We start from the raw sequence: 21,006 nt of genomic DNA, 5'->3' as shown, positions 1-21,006 counted from the left end.
CAGTTAATGTTGTTGTCTCCTGCCAGTCTCTCACCCTTGACAATAAAAAGAACTGTCTAAAAACTCCGTCCCTCGAGGCAGGGTCCCTGTCCTGGTCTCACTTGGAAGAGATTCCCTGCAATCTCCAGACTGCCCAGCAGGTGGCCCCATCCCTTCCAAATCCCCGCCCTACACTTTCTCAAGCCTCCTGGCTGCCGTCTCTTCAACTCCACATCAGCATGCGCCTCCGTAGCACAGGATCGTGGTCTAGCGCACTGCCTGGGGTGCAAAAGTGATTACATCTCCGGCTGACTGGACACCTGCCAGGCAGACCCAGCGCGGCCTCCGGAATCTCAGCGGCCCAAGCACCTGCCAAGATGAGGACGTCACGGACCCGCCACCTTCCTGGGCCAATGGGTGACGGGTCCTCTCCTGAGGAGTATCTGCCAGGCAAAAGCAATCGATCCACGGTAACATATTGCGGGTCCAGCCGGAAATTGGAACGTCAGCGTTTTCATTCCGGAACGCCCGCGTGTAGTTGAGATTTAGGGACTTGAATCAGGTTCCCTGTCACCATCCAATTGATATGGAAACCGGTCCTTCTCCTTTTCTTTTTTTTTTTTTTTTTTTTTTTTTTGAGACTGAGTCTGGCTCTGTCCCCCAGGCTGGAGTGCAGTGGCCAGGATGGTCTCGATCTTCTGACCTTGTGATCCGCCCGTCTCAGCCTCCCAAAGTGCTGGGATTACAGGCTTGAGCCACCGCGCCCGGCCCTTCTCCTTTTCTAACGTCGTCTCAGAACACTCCATGGCACAGAACCACTGGATAAAATCAGCTAAGGAAAAAAGGTACTTTGAAGTTAGTACTCTAGCCTCTATGGCTATTTGTCAGATGGGAAGTTTGGCAAATTAATAAAAGCTGTTTATAAAAATGCAAGGAAAGGTTAGGTTGAACCCTGATCAAAAAACATACTGTCTTGCTATCATTGAACCATTAATGCAAATGCTTACACTAAAGCCGGGCACTGTGGTTCACGCCTGAAGTCCTAACACTCTGGGAGACCTAGGTGGGTGGATTACCTGAGGTCAGGAGTTCGAGACCAGACTGGCCAACATGGCGAAACTCCGTCTCTACTAAAAATACAAAAATTAGCCGGGTGTGGTGGTGCACGCCTGTAATCTCAGCCCTTTGGGAGGCTGAGGTACAGCCTCAGGAGGCGGAGGTTGCAGGAGTTGAGGTCAGGCCACTGCAGTCCAACCTGGGTGACAGAGCGAGACTCCACCTCCAAAAAAAAAAAAAAAGAGAAAAAAACAAAACAACAACAATGAATGCTTACACTTAGAGACAGCTTGTCATCTTCGTCTAGGAATGCCTATTTTCCACTCATTCAACGAACATACAGCCCACCTTGTGCCCTATCGTTGGAAGGCTTTAGGAATACCGAGATGAAAAGATATGAGCCCTGCCTTAAAGAATCTAGTAATCCAATGGGCATCCGAATGAACGTGTGTCTACAGTGTTAGGTTAGGAAACAGCCCAGACACATGCCATTTTCCAGGGGGAGTCAGAGCCTCACCTATGATTTGGGGTGACAATCATATAGAGTGCAAGTGACATATTTACCACACTGTATCCCTGAAATCTTTTCATCTGTCCCAGCTCCTCTATTGCCACTGAAAGATATCTATTTTAATCCCTTGTCTTTCCACCTATTAGGGTATCCCCCCATTGAGTCTCCAGAGGAGAGACTCCTAATCTCTATGCCCATGATTTACAGGGTCAAAACAGAGAAAAAAGAAAGAAACTTCATTGTGATTCTCAAGTCTACCTTTGACACTGCTGAAAGTTACCTAAGAGATACAAATAATTATGGGATTCTTCTGCTTTTGCCTGAAAGTGTTCACTCTGATTTTCTTAGCAAGGAATTTAAGACCCTTTGTTATATGATGTTGATCTGCCTTTCTGCCACTGTTCCCCCATTAACTTCATATTCCATCCTAGAGAAGACAACATTTCCTGAGTATACCATAATTTCCACAACTTCAAAATGCAGCTGTAGTGAAATCCGGTTCATGACGTTTTTCCCCATTCTTCAGACAATGTAAATTACTCTCTCCTCAGAGCCTTTGACTCCTATATCTAGAAAAGCACTTATAGTCTATAAACACTTTTAATGTATAAATTGGTGCTTTGACTAAAGTATAAGCAATATGAAGACAGGAAGGAATCTTCCTCTTTGAATCCCCAGCATCTAGAAAAGTCCCTAGCACATGGCAAGTGTTTGATAAATGTCCTTTGAGTGAATGATGATATAGATTATTTTAATAAAAGTGTTCTGTGCCAGTGCCTTGATCAAGTTGGTACTGTGAATGAGTTTTGAGGTATATTTTGCTTGTTGGAAAGTAGTTTCTTTCCTGTTTAGGAAAAAAAGCAGCTGGAATTAGCCAAAAAAAAAAAAGGTAAACTGAGGTGTTAAGGCCTCTGGCTCTGTGTTGCCCACTAGAGGAGCCTATACTCTGCCAAGTGGGGCCTGTTTAACATCCTTGGAGTGGCTCTCTGGAAGTAGGTACACTTTCTAGGGCACAAAAATGGACAATCACTGCACAAAAGCTTATTACACGTTGGGAAACATTTCTGGAATTTCTGCATGGGATTGTTCAAAACAAACCTCTCCATAGCTGACTCGCTAGCCGTTTGTTTGTTTGTTTGTTTGTTTTTAGTGAAAGCAAATTTGTTAGAAAAGTAAAGGAATAAAGAATGGTTACTCCATAGGCAGAGCAGCGCCTAGCTGGTTTTAAACTTTCCTTCTTTTGCTGCTTGTGACACATCTCCATATTTCATTTGTTCGTTTCCTTTTCTAGATGTGAAATGTAAGATCATCTGAAGGGGAGCTTTGGTTCAAGTCAAATGCATGCCTCAACTTGGCAGAGCCAAAGAGATACTTGTATGATGTAAGTCAGATTATATCATTCTTCTGCTCAAAACTCCCCAGTAAATAGCTCACCATTCCCTTCAGAGAAAAGTCAAAAGACTTAAAATGGCCAACAAAACCTATCATCTGTGCCCCCCTCCTCCCTCTACCTCACTTCATCTCTCTCCCTGACTCATTTGCTTTCAGTCCTACTTGCCTGGTACGTTCCTTCAGTTACACTCCCATTTCAGGTCCTTTGCACTGATTGTTTCCTCTGCCTGGAGCCCACTTGCCCCAGCTTTGTACATGGCTACCTCGCTTACTTTCTTCAGGTGCTTGCTAAAATACCACCCTCTCAATGAGGCCTACCCTGAGCACCCTATTTAAAATTGTAACCTGCTGTTCCCTCCCCCTACAAACTCTCATATTTCATCATCTTTCTTTAGTTTTTGTTGTAACACTTATCACTTTCTAATATACCATAGAATTTACTTATTTACATATTTATTGCTTAATGTCTATATCTGTCTTTGAGAATATAAGGCCCATGAAGTCAGGGATCTTTTTCTGTTCTTAACATTGCTGTATTCCAAATGGGAGACTGTTGCTTGGCTCATTGTAATCGCTCAGTTAATAGCTGTCACATTAATTAATCCTTGCCATCTCTTCTGTGCTGGAATTTGTCCATGATAGAAACCTCCTGATCTGCCAGACTAATGTTGTCCTAATATTTTATTCAGTCCAGAATCTGTAATGATTTTATTGCCAATAAAGCATGTGAAAGGAAAATAAATCTTGGGTCCCCAAATCACTAATACAACTCCTCTTTTTTTGGAGTTTTACTTGCTTCCAACAAGGAAGGCAAGATTTCCTGTTTCCATGATGATGGAAGGCAGATAATTCCTTTATGGACTTTGAGCTCCCTTCTGACAGGGAAGATGAGGTTTTCTCCCTGCTTCTAAGATGGTAGAGAGCAGTCTACAGCCTGAGACCCATCCCTAGGTAAGTACCTGAATTAGGGTTTGTCTTGGTTAAATTTAAGACTAACAACCAGCTAGTCTCAATTTCTCCTTACCATTAGAGCACTCAGTGATCTTCTAAGTTGCACCATCGTTTGTTTTGCTTAACTGTTTTTTTGTTGTTTTGGTCTTTTTTCCCATTGGGTTTGATCAACTCTATCTGACTTTGTCAAATCCAAAGGAGATTCCAAATTATAGGGAAGAAGGCCTCTGAAGTGGCTAAATTCCCATACATACACAAAAAGGTGGTATGGTGGGGGAGAAAAATGGCCAACCGAGGAAAACAAAAAGAAGAAAGGTTTTTTATTTTGACTACTAAAGAGGCTTTATTTACATAATGAGGCCACCTTTTTGCTAGCCAGGACAAACTGAAATGGATATTACCCCATACTGCAGTTTGATAGCTAAGGTTCTGCCTTCTCTTTTTTTCCACCACGATAGCCTGGGTTTGGTTCCTAAATCAAACCCTTTCTGGTTTGATACTTGGTACTGCTGAAATAGCAGCAGTTTGTCCTAGCTGGAATATAGTAATGAAATTTAAAAAGATTTTTTTAAAGGAGCTCAATGGTTACAAGTCATCTTAATTAAAAGCTAGTGTGTGTGTGTGTGTGTGTGTGTGTGTGTGTGTGTGTGTGTGTGTATTTAAAAGGCCTTCATGGGTTTTTTTTTTTTTTTTTTGTCCTCCTAAGACCCTGTCTTATGTTTGAGCAAAAGTTTTTTTCCTCTCAGTTGAATGAATTTTGTTTTCTTCATTAATAGCTATTGCAACAGAGGCTACTCTGGGGTTTTTAAGGAAGGGTCTAATTTAGACACTTTGAAATGTCTTTGTTAAAAAAACTTTTTTAAGTGTACTGTAAAAGCATCACATGGTCTAACCTCAAAATAATTCCTCTGCCCAGAGCTCAGAGATCTGGTTAAAAAATAGATAGTTCCTATCTAAATAAAATTGGTCTCCTTATACAATCCTATTATAGATTTCTATAATTTTATGTTTGATTTGGCATTCATCTTTAATCTCCCTCTAGCACCACCAGAATTTTTCTCTCTGTACCTTATGATGTAAATTTTGCTATTTGATTTTCACCTGAGTTGTTTCCTTTAATATGCAAATTTAAGACTTTTTATCTGACAACTGCCTTGAGTTGTGAAACAGGTTATCAAGAATCTGAAAGTCTAAGATGGAGGGAAAAAGGTCTTTATTAATCTATAAGATGTACTTCTATCAGCATGCCTAATACATCTATGTATTTATGTGTTGTGTACACAAAATTTCACAACTGAAAATATATGAGAGCTCTAATTAATTGGTTAAATAAAAATAAAAGCACTTAAATACTTTATCAGAAAAAGGAAAGACTAGTCAAATGCTTTTTCAAGTTTATGTGATTTAAATAAAATCATTAATAAATAAGTTAGCTTTAAAATTATTGGTAAAGTAGTATTAGGAATGTCTTAAGAATTATCAGCATACATTTTTATTTGCATTTATTAATCAAGCAGTTTCATACTTATCCCTGCCAAATACTATAAGGTGTCAGAATTTGGCACAGGGGTTACAAAACTATAAACCTAGCCTAATACAGATTAATCTTTGCTTGTGTGATCTTTAATAAATAAGACATTGATATTGACTTAATGAAAATAACTATATCTTGAATTATTTAGTAAAACTAACATAACTTCTAATCTTGTGGCTATAGGCAGTATAGTCCACAGGCAGTAAGGAGATTTGTTTTGGGAAAGGACTGTTACCACCATTGTTTCAAAGCTAAACTATAAACTAAGTTCCTCCCAAAGTCCAGGAATGAATAAGGACCAGCTTGGAGGTTAGAAGCAAGATAGAGTCAGTTAGTTCATATATTTTTCACTGCCTCAGTTAGAATTTTGTAATGGCAAGTTTCATAACTTTAAATGATGAGTATCATAGTTTTCATAAATAATCTAGGTAAATGAATAAAATTAAATAATTAGGTAAATATAATGAGATAAATACTTGTAGACAAATGTCATGATTTAGAATCTAAAATTAAATTAAATGATAGATATTTCATTATTTGGGTATTTTCCAATAAAAATATATTGTAGGAAAACATTCTTTCTAAAAAAAGTGTCCTTTTTAAAAAGGTGAACAATTTTTGTCTAATTAAAAGCTTATTTAAAAGTTATATATAAAACAAGGTAAAGGAACCAGGAAATAGGAGAAATGTAAAGAAAGGTATAGAGATAAAGAGGTATTTTTTTTGTAAGAAAGCTTAAAGAGAAATAATTTTACATGAGAAAGGATTGAAGCCACCTTTGTAAAAATCATAACTGAGAAAATTATGACAGTGAAAGATATCAGACCTAACTGATCCCATCTTGCTTCTAACCTCTAAACTGTCCTTGTTTATTCCTGGGCATAGGCCAAACTAGCTTTGGGAAGGGATTTAGTGTATAGTTTATATAATAGTCCTCCCTAAAAGGCTAAACTGTTCTTGTAAAACAAATGAAAGGCCACCAGCCACCAAGTCAAGATGAGAGGGGCTGGAATTCTAAATATTACCTGCCATTACTCCACAGGTCATAAGATTTGCAACTTCCCCAGTTACTCTGAAGGTAATGTAACTATTGTGAACCTAAGATCATCCTTTTGAGATGTCTTTTCAGGGTTTTGCATTTTTAGCAAACAGATGGCCCCACCTGGACATGCCAACCAGTTCTGTGGCTCCCACCCAGGAACTGACTCAGCAGATAAGAACTGCCTGGACTCCCTATGATTTCATACCCAAGCCAAACAATCAGCACTCCCAATTCACTGCCCCCGCCCCCCCACCCCACCAAATTATTTTTAAAAACACCAATACCAGAGTTTTCAGGGAGACTGATTTAAGTAATAATAAAATTCTGGTCTCCTGCACAGCCAGCTCTGCATGAATTACTCTTTATTGCAATTGCCCTGTCTTGATAAATTGACTCTGTCTAGGCAGCAGATAAAGTGGACCCCTTGGGCAGTTACAGAATCTTGTATGGTAAATTTAGACCTAGAATAAAATGGCTGGTTGTTTAAGAAAGAGGAATGTTCAGGACAAACCAGAAAGTCCAAACATGTCATTAATGGTCTGTGTAAGTCACAATAAAAGGTTTTATTTAAAAAAAAAAAAAAAATTTTATATGATCAAGTTACCTATAAGTAAAGGGCAATTATAATGGTCTTTCTAAAGATTGGGCTTGATGTAAAAAAAAACTTGTACACTAAAGAATTGATTAGAACAATAAAATTTTCTAAAGGGATTGATTCACTCTTAATAAATTATAAGAGATTTTAATTTTTTAACCCAAAGTTCAACAATTTACTGCATCTCACTGTTTTTGGTTTTCTCTCCCCTTTTAAAAGGCATGAAATAATAACACTCTCCTTGAACTCATTTTCAGCTCATATTTTTTTTTCTTCAAGTTCTGTTTGTTGTGGCCTGATGCTAACAATACTTTCTTAAAGATGTAAAGGAAATGTTTTCTTACAAAATGATATTTGGTACATTGCAGAAGGTCTTTTCTTTTGCCTTTTGGTAACTAGCCTAACAGATTTTACATCTTATTAAAATAATTCCTATATCATTCCTATATCAGTTTTGGTTTGCTTAGGAAAAAAACAGATTTAAATTTTTTTTAAATTGAGGTTATTACATCCATGTATCCTTCTGTATATGATTTTAAAGTACTTGTGACATTAAGTTACAAGGCTTTGACGCTTGGGTCTAAAAAGGACACCAAGTCTTACTAAATTTATTTATTTTTTGCCTTTTTCTAAAATTATACTTTAAGTTCTAGGGTACATGTACACAATGTACAGGTTTGTTACATATATATACATGTGCCATGTTGGTGTGCTGCACCCATTAACTCGTCATTTACCTTAGGTATTTCCCCTAATGCTATCCTTCCCCCCTCACCCCACCCCACGTCAGGCACCGGTGTGTGATGTTCCCCACCCTGTGTCCAAATGTTCTCATTGTTCAATTCCCACCTATGAGTGAGAACATGCAGTGTTTGGTTTTCTGTCATTGCGATAGTTTGCTCTAAATGATGGTTTCCAGCTTCATCCATGTCCCTACAAAGGACATGAACTCATCCTTTTTTTATGGCTGCATAGTATTCCATGGTGTATATGTGCCACATTTTCTTTATCCAGTCTATCACTGATGGACATTTGAGTTGGTTCCAAGTCTTTGCTATTGTGAATAGTGCCGCAATAAACATATGTGTGCCTGTGTCTTTATAGTAGCATGATTTATAATCGTTTGGGTATATACCCAGTAATGGGATGGCTGGGTCAAATGGTATTTCTAGTTCTAGATCCTTGAGGAATTGCCACAGTGTCTTCCACAATGGTTGAACTAGTTTACAGTCCCACCAACAATGTAAAAGTGTTCCTATTTCTCCACATCCTCTCCAGCACCTGTTGTTTCCTGACTTTTTAATGATCACCATTCTAACTGGTGTGAGATGGTATCTCATTGTGGTTTTGATTGGCATTTATCTGATGGCCAGTGATGATTAGCATATTTTCATGTCTCTGTTGGCTGCATAAATGTCTTCTTTTGAGAGGTGTCTGTTCATATCCTTTGCCCACTTTTTGATAGGGTTGTTTGATTTTTCTTGTAAATTTGTTTAAGTTCTTTGTAGATTCTGGATATTAGCCCTTTGTCAGATGGGTAGATTGCAAAAATTTTCTCCCATTCTGTAGGTTGCCTGTTCACTTGGATGGTAGTTTCTTTTGCTGTGCAGAAGCTCTTTAGTTTAATTAGATCCCATTTCTGAATTTTGGCTTTTGTTGCCATTGCTTTTGGCATTTTAGTCATGAAGTCCTTGCCCATGCCTATGTCCTGAATGGTATTGCCTAGGCTTCCTTCTAGGGTTTTTATGGTTTTAGGTCTAACATTAAGTCTTTAATCCATCTTGAATTAATTTTTGTATAAGCTGTAAGGAAGGGATCCAGGTTCAGCTTTCTACATATGGCTAGCCAGTTTTCCCAGCAGCATTTATTAAATAGGGAATCCTTTCCCCATTTCTTGTTTTTGTGAGGTTTGTCAAAGATCAGACGGTTGTAGATGTGTGGTATTATTTCTGAGGGCTCTGTTCTGTTCCATTGGTCTACATCTCTTGTTTTGGTACCAGTACCATTCTGTTTTGGTTACTGTAGCCTCTTGTAGTATAGTTTGATGTCAGGTAGCTGCGATGCCTCCAGCTTTGTTCTTTGGCTTAGGATTGTCTTGGCAATGCGGGCTCTTTTTGATTCCATATGAACTTTTAAAGTAGTTTTTCCAATTCTGTGAAGAAAGTCATTAGTAGCTTGATGGGATGGCATTAACCTTTTAAATTATCTTGGGCAGTATGGCCATTTTCATTATATTGATCCTTTCCTTTTCCATGAGCATGGAATGTTCTTCCATTTGTGTCCTCTTTTATTTTGTTGAGCAGTGGTTTGTAATCTCCTTGAAGAGGTCCTTCACATCCCTGTAAGTTGGATTCCTAGGTATTTTTTTTGAAATAGTTGTGAATGGGAGTTCACTCATGATTTGGCTCTCTGTTTGTCTGTTATTGTGTATAGGAATGCTTATGATTTTGCACATTGGTTTTGTGTCCTGAGACTTTGTTGAAGTTGCTTATCAGCTTAAGGGAGATTCTTGGCTGATATGATGGGGCTTTCTAAATACACACCATGTCATCTGCAATTAGGGACAATTTGGTTTCCTCTTTCCTAATCAAATAATTTCTTTATTTCTTTCTCCTACCTGATTGCCCTGGCCAGGAACTCTCAACACTATGTTGAATAGAGTGGTGAGAGAGGGCATCCCTGTCTTGTGCCAGTTTTCAAAGGGACAAGCTTCCAGTTTTGCCCATTCGTGCGCGATATTATTGTGTGCTTGTCATAAATAGCCCTATTATTTTGAGATACATCCATCCCATCAATACCTAATTTATTGAGAATTTTAGCATGAAGGTCTGTTGAATTTTGTCAAAGGCCTTTTCTGCATCTATTGGAGATAATCATGTGGTTTTTGTCTTGTCTTGTCTATATGATGGATGTTTATTGATTTAGTATATGTTGAACCAGCCTTTGCATCCCAGGGATGGAGCCCTAATTTGATCATGGTGGATAAGCTTTTGATGTGCTGCTGGATTCAATTTGCCAGTATTTTATTGAGGATTTTGCATCCATGTTCATCAGGGGATATTGGTCTAAAATTTCTTTTTTGTTGTGTCTCAGCCAGGCTTTGGTATCAGGGATGATGCTGGCCTCAGAAAATGAGTTAGGAGAATTCTCGCTTTGTATTGATTGGTATAGTTCCAGAAGGAATGGTACCAACTTCTTTGTACCTCTGGTAGAATTCAGATGTGAATCCATATGGTTCTGGACTCTTTGGTTGGTAGGTTATTAATTATTGCCTCAATTTCAGAGCCTGTTATTGTCTTTTCTAGGGATTCAACTTCTTCCTGGTTTAGTCTTGGGAGGTATGTGTCCAGGAATTTATCCATTTCTTTCTAGATTTTCTAGTTTATTTGCATAGAGGTGTTTTATAGTATCCCTCTGATGGTAGTTTTATTTCTGTACCCATTTGTGGTGATATCCCCTTTATCATTTTATTGGCGCTATTGATTCTTCTGTTTTTCTTCTTTATTAGTCTTGCTAGCAGTGTGTATCAATTTTGTCGCATCTTTTCAAAAGCCAGCTCCCCGGATTCATGAATTTTTGAAGGGTTTTTGTGTCTCTATCTCCTTCTATTCTGCTTTGATCTTACTTCCTATTTCTTGGCTTTCTGCTAGCTATGGAATGTGCTTGCTCTTGCCTCTAGTTCTTTTAATTGTGATATTGAAATGTTGGATTTTAGATCTTTCCTGCTTTCTCTTGTGGGCATTTAGTGCTATAAATTTCCCTCACACACTGCTTTAAAATGTGTCCCAGAGATTCTGGTATGTTGTGTCTTTCTCTCATTTGTTTCAAAGAACATCTTACTTCTGCCTTCATTTCATTATGTACCTGTAGTCATTTAGGCGTGCTGTTCAGTTTCCATGTAGTTGTGTGGTTTTGAGTGAGTTTCTTAATCCTGAGTTCTAATTTGATTGCACTGTGGTCTGAGAGACAGTTTGTTATAATTTCCATTCTTTTACATTTGTTGAGGAGTGCTTTACCTCCAACTATGTGGTCAATTTTGGAATAAGTGCAATGTGGTGCTGAAAAGAATGTATATTCTGCTGATTTGGGGTGGAGAGTTCTGTAGAAGTCTATTAGGTCTGCTTGGTGCAGAGCTGAGTTCAAGTCCTAGATATCCTTGTTAACTTTCTGTCTTGTTGATCTGTCTAATGTTGACAGTGGGGTGTTAAAGTCTCCCTTATTGTGTGGGAGTCTAAGTTTCTTTGTAGGTCTCTAAGGACTTGCTTTATGAAGCTGGGTGCTCCTGTATTGGGTGTATATATATTTAGGATAGTTAGCTCTTCTTGTTGAATTGATCCCTTTACCATTATGTAATGGCCTTCTTTGTCTCTTCTGATGTTTGTTGGTTTCAAGTCTCTTTTATTAGAGACTAGGATTGCACCCCTGCTTTCTTTTTGTTTTCCATTTGCTTGGTAGATCTTCCTCCATCCTTTTGTTTTGAGCCTATGTGTGTCTCTGCACATGACATGGGTCTCCTGAATACAGCACACTGATGGGTCTTGACGCTATCCAATTTGCCAGTCTGTGTCTTTTAATTGGGGCATTTAGCCCATTTACATTTAAGGTTAATATTTTTATGTATGAATTTGATCCTGTCATTATGATGTTAGCTGGTTACTTTGCTCATTAGTTGATGCAGTTTCTTCCTAGCATCAATGGTCTTTACAATTTGGCATGTTTTTGCAGTGGCTGGTACCGGTTGTTCCTTTCCATGTTTAGTGCTTCCTTTAGTAGCTCTTGTAAGGCAGGCCTGGTGGTGACAAAGTCTCTCAGCATTTGCTTGTCTGTAAAGGATTTTGTTTCTCCTTCACTTATAAAGCTTAGTTTGGCTGGATATGCAATTCTGGGTTGAAAATTCTTTTCTTTAAGAATGTTGAATATTGGTCCCCACTCTCTTCTGGCTTGTATTGTTTCTGCTGAAATACCCGCTGTTAGTCTGATGGGGCTTCCCTTTGTGGGTAACCCAACCTTTCTCTCTGGCTGCTCTTAACATTTTTTCCTTCATTTCAACCTTGGTGAATCTGACGATTATGTGTCTTGGGGTTGCTCTTCTCAAGGAGTATCTCTGTGGCGTTCTCTGTATTTCCTGAATTTGAATGTTGTCCTGCCTTGCTAGGTTGGGTAAGTTCTTCTGGATAAATTCCTGAAGAGTGTTTTCCAACTTGGTTCCATTCTCCCCGTCACTTTCAGGTACACCAATCAGACGTAGATTGATCTTTTCACATAGTCTCATATTTCTTGGAGGCTTTGTTCATTTCTTTTAACTCTTTGTTCTCTAAACTTCTCTCCTCACTTCATTTCATTCATTTGATCTTCAATCACTGATAGCCTTTCTTCCACTTGATCAAATCAGCTGCTGAAGCTTGTGCATGCGTCATGTTCTCGTGCCATGGTTTTCAGCTCCATCAGGTCATTTAAGGTCTTCTCTACACTGTTTATTCTAGTTAGCCAATCGTCTAATCTTTTTTCAAGGTGTTTAGCTTCTTTGCAATAGGTTTAAACATCCTTCTTTGTTACTACTAATCTTTTGAAGCCTACTTCTGTCAACTCATCAAAGTCATTTTCCATCCAGCTTTGTTCCATTGCTGGTGAGGAGCTGCGCTCCTTTGGAGGAGAACAGGCACTCTGATTTTCAGAATTTTCAGCTTTTCTGCTCTGGTTTCTCCCCATCTTTGTGGTTTTATCTACCTTTGTTCTTTGATGATGGTGACCTATAGATGCGGTTTTGGTGTGGATGTCCTTTTTGTTGATGTTGATCCTATTCCTTTGTGTTTGTTAGTTTTCCTTCTACCAGTCAGGACCCTCAGTTGCAGATCTTTTGGAGTTTGCTGGAAGTCCAGTCCAGACCCTATTTGCCTGGGTATCACCAGCAGAGGCTGCAGAACAGCAAATATTGCAGAACAGCAAATGTTGTTGCCTGATCCTTCCTCTGGAAGCTTCATCTCAGAGGGGCACCTGGCTGTATGAGGTGTCAGTCGGCCTCTACTGGGAGGTGTCTCCCAGTTAGGCTACTTGGGGGTCAGGGACCCACTTGAGGAGGCAGTCTTTCTGTTCTCATATCTGAAACTCCACACTGGGAGAACCACTACTCTCTTCAAAGCTGTCAGACAGGGACGTTTAAATCTGCAGAAGTTTCTGCTGCCTTTTCTTCAGCTGTGTCCTGTCCCCAGAGGTGGAGTCTACAGAGGCAGGCAGGCCTCCTTGAGCTGCAGTGGGCTTCACCCAGTTTGAGCTTCCCAGCCACTTTGTTTACCTAGTCCAGCCTCAGCAATGGCAGACACCCCTCCCCCAGCCTCACTGCTGCCTTGCAGTTCAATCTCGGACTGCTGTGCTAGCAGTGAGCAAGTCTCCGTGGGCATGGGACCCTCCAAGCCAGGCATGGGATATACTCACCTAGTGTGCCACTTGCTAAAACCATTGGAAAAGCATAGTATTAGGGTGGGAGTGTCCCGATTTTCCAGGTACCACCTGTCATGGCTTCCCTTGGCTAGGAAAGGGAATTCCCCAACCCCTTGCACTTCCCAGGAGAGGTGATGCTCCAACCTGCTTTGACTCACACTCATGTGGGCTACACCCACTGTCTAACAAGTCCCAGTGAGATGAACCCAGTACCTCAGTTGGAAATGCAGAAATCACCCTTCTTCTGCGTCACTCACCCTAAGTGCTGTAGACTGGAGCTGTTCATATTTGGCCATCCCTTGCTAAATCTTAAACATTGACAGCAATTAAAGCCTCATCTTCAGGCCCCATAGAAGATGCCAATCAAAATAAACTTCATTGCTGTGACACAGGGCCAGAAATTAAAGCCATTCAGCTCCACAAGGCCCAGGGACTATCGTGGAAGAGTTGGGCATGTGAGATTGTGAGGGCTGATTTTAAGAGATAAAGTTAGTTCAGTTTCTCTACAAATTAACCATTAATGTCAAAGTCACACTGATGCAAGACTAGCATATGGGTAAAATTTGAAAAACAAATTTAATTGACTTCATGCTGTTTTTATTTGGGCTTACTGTTTGGAAAATTAAGTCTTCTCTCTCAAAGAATGAAGGTTTTCTCTTTTTTTGAAATCCCTATCAATTTGGTTAAATGAATGACTTACTTTACAATGGCCTGTAATCTCATTTTGTGATATCAAATGTTTTATTTATTTGTTTTTATTATTATTACTTTTTAAAATGGAGTCTTGCTGTGTTACCCAGGCTGGAGTGCAATGGCATGATCTCGGCTCACTGCAACCTCTGCCTCCTGGGTTCAAGTGATTCTCCTGCCTCAGCCTCCCAAGTAGCTGGGACTACAGATGTGCACCAACACACTCAGCTAATTTTTGTATTTTTAGTGGAGATGGGGTTTCACCATGTTGGCTAGGCTGGTCTCAAACTCCTGACCTCAGGTGACCCACCCACCTTGGCCTCCCCAAGTGCTGGGATTACAGGAATGAGCCACCATGCCTGGCCTGGTATCAAGTATTTTAAACCTTTGATATTTGACAAACTTTCCAAAATCAAATTATAAATTATGTCTTTTCTGACCTAATTAATCCTTTAAGATATTATTAATAGGATCCCTAAAGTCAAAAAATGATATGTTTGGCTTATTTGATATAGAAATTACACAGGAATCATTGTCAAATATGAAATGGTGTTTGGTTTTTCTTTGGGCTGTATTTGAATAAATATGTTACTGGTATGTGTTCCAAAATTATGGGAAACTCCTGTTATTCTGATATGACTCAGTGTATGTTATCTGTAATAACTATAATTGTTACGTTAAATTATTGTGTGACACAGAGGTAACAAATTTCCTTGTCAATTGTGTCTTTGACTATGGCTGCCCTTGTCGTCTTGTTTTGGTCCTCTTTAGAAGGTGGTTTTATAATCAGCTATAAAACTGTAAGGTACTCTTGAATGCAGGTTTCTGATAACTTTGGAGATTGTGACATCAGAATAGAGGGAAAACTTTCAGGGCTCATGGAGAGCTGAAACGCTCCTGAATATCAAGCAGAATAGGAATTAACTGCATGGACTAAACTAATAGAAGTCTAAAGTAATCTTTTTAACTTTTTGCTTAAAACGTTGCTGATCCTTTGTTTTGTTTTTCAGAGTCAAGAAGACTTTTAAGCTATTTACAACTTTTAACAATTGAGTAAAGTATATTCCTTTGAACAAAATTTGGAGCATTTTGTTTCTCTTTACCTGATTTCTACATAATTTGGAAATGATTTGTAAGTATTCTTTTTTTTTTTTTTTTTTTTTTTTGAGACAAAGTCTCACTCTGTTGCTCAGGCTGGAGTGCAATGACACGATCTCAGCTCACAGCAACCTTCACCTCTCAGGTTCAGGCAATTCTCCTGTCTCAGCCTCCTGAATAGCTGGGACTACAGGCACCCACCACCATGCCTGGCTAATTTTTATATTTTTTGGTAAAGATGGGGTTTCACCATATTGGCCAGGCTGGTCTCAAACTCCTGACCTTGTGATCCACCTGCCTCAGCCTCCCAAAGTGCTGGGATTACAGGCATGAGCCACCGTACCCGGTGTGTGAGTATTCTTAATTTATGATAATAGTTATTTGCATAAGTACAATAAGAATCTGTTTTCATTTGTAACAGGACACAATTGGAGAAACTGGTTATTTTACCAAGGCTTTGACTGGAATGGTGTGCTTTCCTTTAAGGAATCAAACTTGACTTATGGAGCCAATATAAGCCCCTTGGAAAAACTGGCTTCATACCTTTGTCTGCACAGTCCCTGTATAGGGTTCCTGACCTGTGGTAAGTAAAGAATGTCACTTTCTGACAGGCTCAGGAGCCCCAAGTTTATCTTGGAACCTGAAGAGGAGAGGAATTCACCCAACTCATAGGTATTTAATGGTCCAAATCCATGGCTTGGCTCAGCTTTAAAAAATTCTTATGTGAGATTCCTTCTATGGAACAAAATTCCATGAAATCCAATTTAAAAGCCTATGTAAAAAATAACAATTATTCTTGCTACACTATATACAAAAAATCAATCCAAGTATAATAAAGCAAATCAGTCCTACCATGATTTGTCTTTTGTAAAAATGGAAAACTAGGCCAGGCGCGGTAGCTCACGCCTATAATCCTAGCACTTTGGGAGCCTGAGACAGGTGGATCATGAGGTCAGGAGATCAAGACCATCTTGGCTAACACAGTGAAACCCCATCTCCACTAAAAAAAATACAAAAAATTAGCTGGGCGTGGTGGCGGGTGCCTGTAGTCCCAGCTACTCGGGAGGCTGAGGCAGGAGAATGGCGTGAACCCAGGAGGCGGGGCTTGCAGTGAGCCGAGATTGTGCCACTGCACTTCAGCCTGGATGATAGAGCAAGACTCCATTCAACAAAAAGGAAAACTGAAGAGAAAAATTATGTTTCAAAACCTATAGTACACTTAGTATGGTTTGGCTGTGTCCCCATCCAAATCTCATTTTGAATTGTAGCTCCCATAATTCCCACATGTTGTGGGAGGGACCTGGTGGGAGATAATTGAATCATGGTGGCGGGGGGCAGTTTCCCCCATACTGTTCTCGTGGTAGTGAATAAGTCTCATGATAGTTTTATAAGAGGAAACCCCTTTTGTTTGGTTCTCATTTTCTCTTGTCTGCTGCCATGTAGGACATGCCTTTTGCCTTCTGCCATGATTGTGAGGCTTCCCCAGCCACGTGAAACTGTGAGTTCATTAAACCTCTTTTTCTTTATAAATTACCCAGTCTTGGGTATGTTTTTATCAGCAGCATGAAAATTGACGAATACAACACCTGTTTTTAGGTTCTAGTCTTGCCTAATGTTTTTTCAGTTTTTATTATTTTCTACAGTTTGGACTGAATTCTAATTTTTCTTGGCTATAAGCCTGCAAAATAATGTTTTCAATCTTTTTCCTTCTTTTTTTCCCCCATTTTTCCTAATTTGGAACCACCAAAAACTAAGTTGTGCTTTTGTAAAGCCCTGTGAACTGAAGCTAGACAACTAAATTTCAGAAGAAAATAACAGCAACCTGTTTACATACCTAAGCCACTTTCATACCTGCCTACTGATATGTGGACTTCATAGTAATGTGGCCTATATTGATTTCTCAGGATTGTTCTTTAGTCTGATGTTGTTTTTCTCCCTTGCTCCCCCTATTTTCTCTTCATAGGATATGAGACTTCACAACCTGCTGAAAATGAGCTTTCCTAATAACTCAGGACCTACGCGTCTAGGAATAAACCATCCTAAACATGAAAGATCAGACAAAATGTGAGACCAGAGACTCATTTACAGGATTTCAGTACTTTGTTACCAGATATGGACTGGTATATGAAATGAAATAAATGGCCAGATAGGTGCTAAGAATTTAAATAGTTCACTTGTTATACCAAGATTGTTTCATGAGATACAAGCAATTGAAACCTGAATCCTGCATCTCTCTTCCAAGTTATCAGTCCAGAGAATGAACTCTTGTGAACAAAGGAAAGGGAGAAATGAAGCTTGGGATTGGGAGTAGATGTGTTAGAGGCTAAGAGGTGGAAATGCTGGCCTTCTATCCACTACGGGGACCTACCACCCAAAGAGCACACCATCGCAAAGGTAAGATGACTTTCCTATGAAATCCATTCCCTCCTTGAGGCCTGTGGCCTGACATAGATCTGGGACAATATGGGAGATACACTCTAGTTACTTAATGTTAAAGAAGATTAGGAAATGGAGCCCAAGGAAGTTAAGTCCAATCCTGGGATCACAGACTGGACTCAGCACACCTGATGCTTTCAGACATCACTTATAAATAGATACTCCCTTCCCTCACTCAGGCTTCATACCCAGTGGAAAAACATACTCCTGATATCTGTATGTCCCTGATTTGTCTGCTTTTGTTGAGTCTTGAATCATGGGTAATATTAGGCATATATCCACTCCCTTTCTCTGCGTTCCCACAGGTCCAATCCATTCATTCAATAAATATTTTCTTAGCATGTACCTGCCACCTGCCAAGCATTGGTAAATTCCAGAGATATTGTACCTCTTCTAGGGCCTCGTATTCTCACCCACATTCACAAATAGAGACATGCAGACTTTATTGGAAAAAAATTAACTGGCTTCTACACAACGCTTTAACCTGAGGTGAACGGGACTGTCTTCACCTGGTAATCAGGGTAACTGTATTTCAGCCCAGAATCTTCCACCAACCAGCTGTGTGACCTCAGGCAAGTCACCTCTCTTTTCTGGCCTCATCTTTGCCTTCTGTAAAGTGAGACCCTTGGTCTAGGATGGGTGATCTCTAAGTTTCTTTCTCAATTTCCCATTTTGTAATTCTCATTCTTTAATAAAAATAGGCCCTGTATCTGTTGTAGGAAAAACTGAGATTATTATCTGGGGGAAATTGATAACCTAGATTTTTTTCCTAGCGAACTGTAGGGTCTAGTATATTTTCTGAGCCACATCAGGAACTGTGTCCTGAGTTCAAGGAATGGTATAGTACAGGCCTCTTGGACCTTCACATATCCGAACTTCAGAGAAAGCTCCCGTTAAAAGCAATTAATACAGCATACCAAAGGGAGAGAAGAGAGGTGACAACTGTAGTGGTTTTTGCCCCGCCTTGATGAGATGGGAAGGGGAATCTAGCAGGTGGGGCAGACAACGCTGCCCTTGGGGCAGTTTGTGCTTCACGGTGTTGTGAAGTCTAACTAAGAGGGTTTTGTCAAGATTCTTTTTTCTGTGTGTTTAAACAGTTATACAACAATTGAATTAGTCTGCTCGCCTAGACTCCCTGCCATGAAAATCATCAAACAAGCCTGGAAGAATCCTACTGCGGAGCCTTTGCCAGCAGAGTGCTAGGATTTCTGGAAGCTGGGCATCTTCTCACACACAGTGGCCAGCGTTGGCTTTGGAGTTTCTTACGTTGTTTTCCCAGCACCTGAGGAGAACTTTGGCCCCAAAGAGACTGCCCAGGTCTGGGGCAATGCTATTTGACATTGTATCCTTGGTCATGGGAGTAAATATGCCCCCTTCAGGTGTGGCACAGACTTAAGACTTATGCTGAGGTCAGGCCTCACAGCTGCCTCCCAGGGCTGCTGTCCCAGGTGGCCCCTTCCCACGCACCGGCCACCGTGGAGGGATTAGCACGCACGTGTGTGTGTGTGTGTGTGCGTGTGTGTATACGTTTGTGTCTTTGTGTCAGTATTTCTGTGAAGGAGGCAGTCCAAGGGACCAGCAGGAGGATTTTATTATTACTGCCTAGAGACATCTGATGCAGGGGAGCCCTGGTTTCTTGTGGTTGATATACCTGGGTAAGGAAAAGGGAGCTGAGAAGGAATCGGAGAAAACTGAGCAAAAAGGATGAAGGCAGGAGGAAATAGCTGAAAGAAGACAGAAGAGCCCAGCTCACACACAGGTGGTTAGCAGTTCCTCAGGGTTCCTGAGCAGTTCCTTTGGGGTCCAGGGTTTGTGAGGCTCTGCTGGACCACAGGCATCAGACACCCCTGAGGGAGGCAGCTCTGCACAAAGAGGATACAGTAGCTGGAGTAGCCAATTCATCCAGCCAGGAATCTTCTGGCCTCACAGCATCTAAAGGGAAAATGCAGAGAGAGCAAATCAGGATTCTTGATTATGGGACTCCCTGCGGAGGACAAGGCCCTAGCGAAAGTTGGACATCATCTAAGAGTTCTGGCTTCAAAACTCTGTATTGTGTGGTCTTTGTGCACCCTCTTGTGGAGTGAGCAGTGACTCCGGAAGGCTTGCCCAGACCAGGATCATTTCCGTTGGGAGTATCATAGACCAAAGTCCATCCTCAAAATCTGGTCTCCACTCTCACAAAAGGAATGCATACAAATGTCATCCAACTGAAAGTCCTATTTCAGAAACCTTTTGTCTACTCTCCTTCTATTATTCTAGTAATGATTACAGTAGGCTAAACATTGTTTAAGTTTCAAAAGGCAGAAAACCAGAAAATTTTTTAAAAAATTGTATTCTATGAAGCAATGCTTGTAGAACAATCTATCATCTATAAGCAGACTATTTTCCTTGTACTGATCAATAACTACTCCTTTATTAACTATCTTTTCTTTCCTGTCTCTTCAGTGAGTTCCATGCATACCTCACTCAGTCACACAACTGTTGACACAGTCACAAAACTGCAGTTTGCAGATGAGGCAACTGGAACTCAAAGAGGTTATGTAATTTGTGTAAGATTACACAGTTTGTAAGTGACAAAGTCCAGAGTCCAATTCAGGGCTACCAGTTTGCATGGTTTTCCACTGAACTTCACTGTTGGCAGAAAAGAGATGTATAAAAATATTATTTAGATAGCTCCTTCCACCCACACAGAATTTATTGCTACTAATTGAATGGGCTACTGAGTAATGTTATTAAAATATTATTTTAGGTGTGACATTTTGATAAGAATTTTTTTTTTCTTTTCTTTTTTTTTTTTTTTTGAGACAGAGTCTTGCTGTGTCACCCAGGCTGGAGTGCAGTGGGGCAATCTTGGCTTACCATAGCCTCCGCCTCCCAGGTTCAAGCGATTCTCCTGCCTCAGCCTCTGCGGTACCCACCACCAAACCTGACTATGGTTTTGTTTTGTTTTGTTTTCTGAGACAAAGTCTTGCTCTTGTTGCCCAAGCTGGAGTGAAATGGTGTCATCTTGGCTGACTGCAACCTCCATCTCCCAGGTTCAAGTGATTCTCCTGCCTTAGCCTCCCAAGTAGCTGGGATTACAGGCACCCGGCTACCACCACGCCCAGCTAATTTTTACACTTTTAGTAGAGACAGGGTTTCACCACGTTAGCCAGGTTGGTCTCGAACTTCTGACCACAGGCGATCTGCCCGCCTTGGCCTCCCAAAGTGTTGGGATTATAGGCGTGAGCGCTAATTTGTATTTTTAGTAGAGACGGGATTTCACTGTGTTGGCCAGGCTGGTC

The 21,006-nt window shown here is 40.3% G+C and overlaps 1 protein-coding gene and 1 long non-coding RNA gene across 5 annotated transcripts in view; one reads left to right on the top strand and one right to left on the bottom strand.

Annotated features, from left to right (window-relative positions):
- Positions 1 to 655: 655 nt before the first annotated feature.
- On the top strand, positions 656 to 20,144 carry LOC108586902. Of its 4 annotated transcripts, XR_004184875.1 has the most exons (7): positions 656 to 824; positions 2,838 to 2,927; positions 3,725 to 3,889; positions 15,199 to 15,320; positions 15,708 to 15,958; positions 16,730 to 16,784; positions 17,250 to 20,144. It is a non-coding gene; the product is annotated as an uncharacterized LOC108586902 (long non-coding RNA). The 4 variants fall into 4 exon arrangements; XR_004184874.1 differs by having other exon boundaries at positions 2,838 to 3,889; positions 15,708 to 15,869; XR_004184872.1 differs by having other exon boundaries at positions 2,838 to 3,889.
- Positions 19,296 to 21,006, bottom strand: part of LOC103875518 (cytochrome c oxidase assembly protein COX16 homolog, mitochondrial) — a 33,099-nt gene continuing 31,388 nt past the window's right edge. Inside the window, exon 5 of the transcript XR_001904889.3 lies at positions 19,296 to 19,654. The gene's annotated coding sequence lies outside the window, so the exon portion shown is untranslated. The remainder of the gene's footprint in view (positions 19,655 to 21,006) is intronic.

Source organism: Papio anubis, chromosome 7 (assembly GCF_008728515.1).
Source record: "Papio anubis isolate 15944 chromosome 7, Panubis1.0, whole genome shotgun sequence".
NCBI classification, from domain to species: domain Eukaryota; kingdom Metazoa; phylum Chordata; class Mammalia; order Primates; family Cercopithecidae; genus Papio; species Papio anubis.
This window is presented reverse-complemented; position numbering and strand designations above follow the sequence as displayed.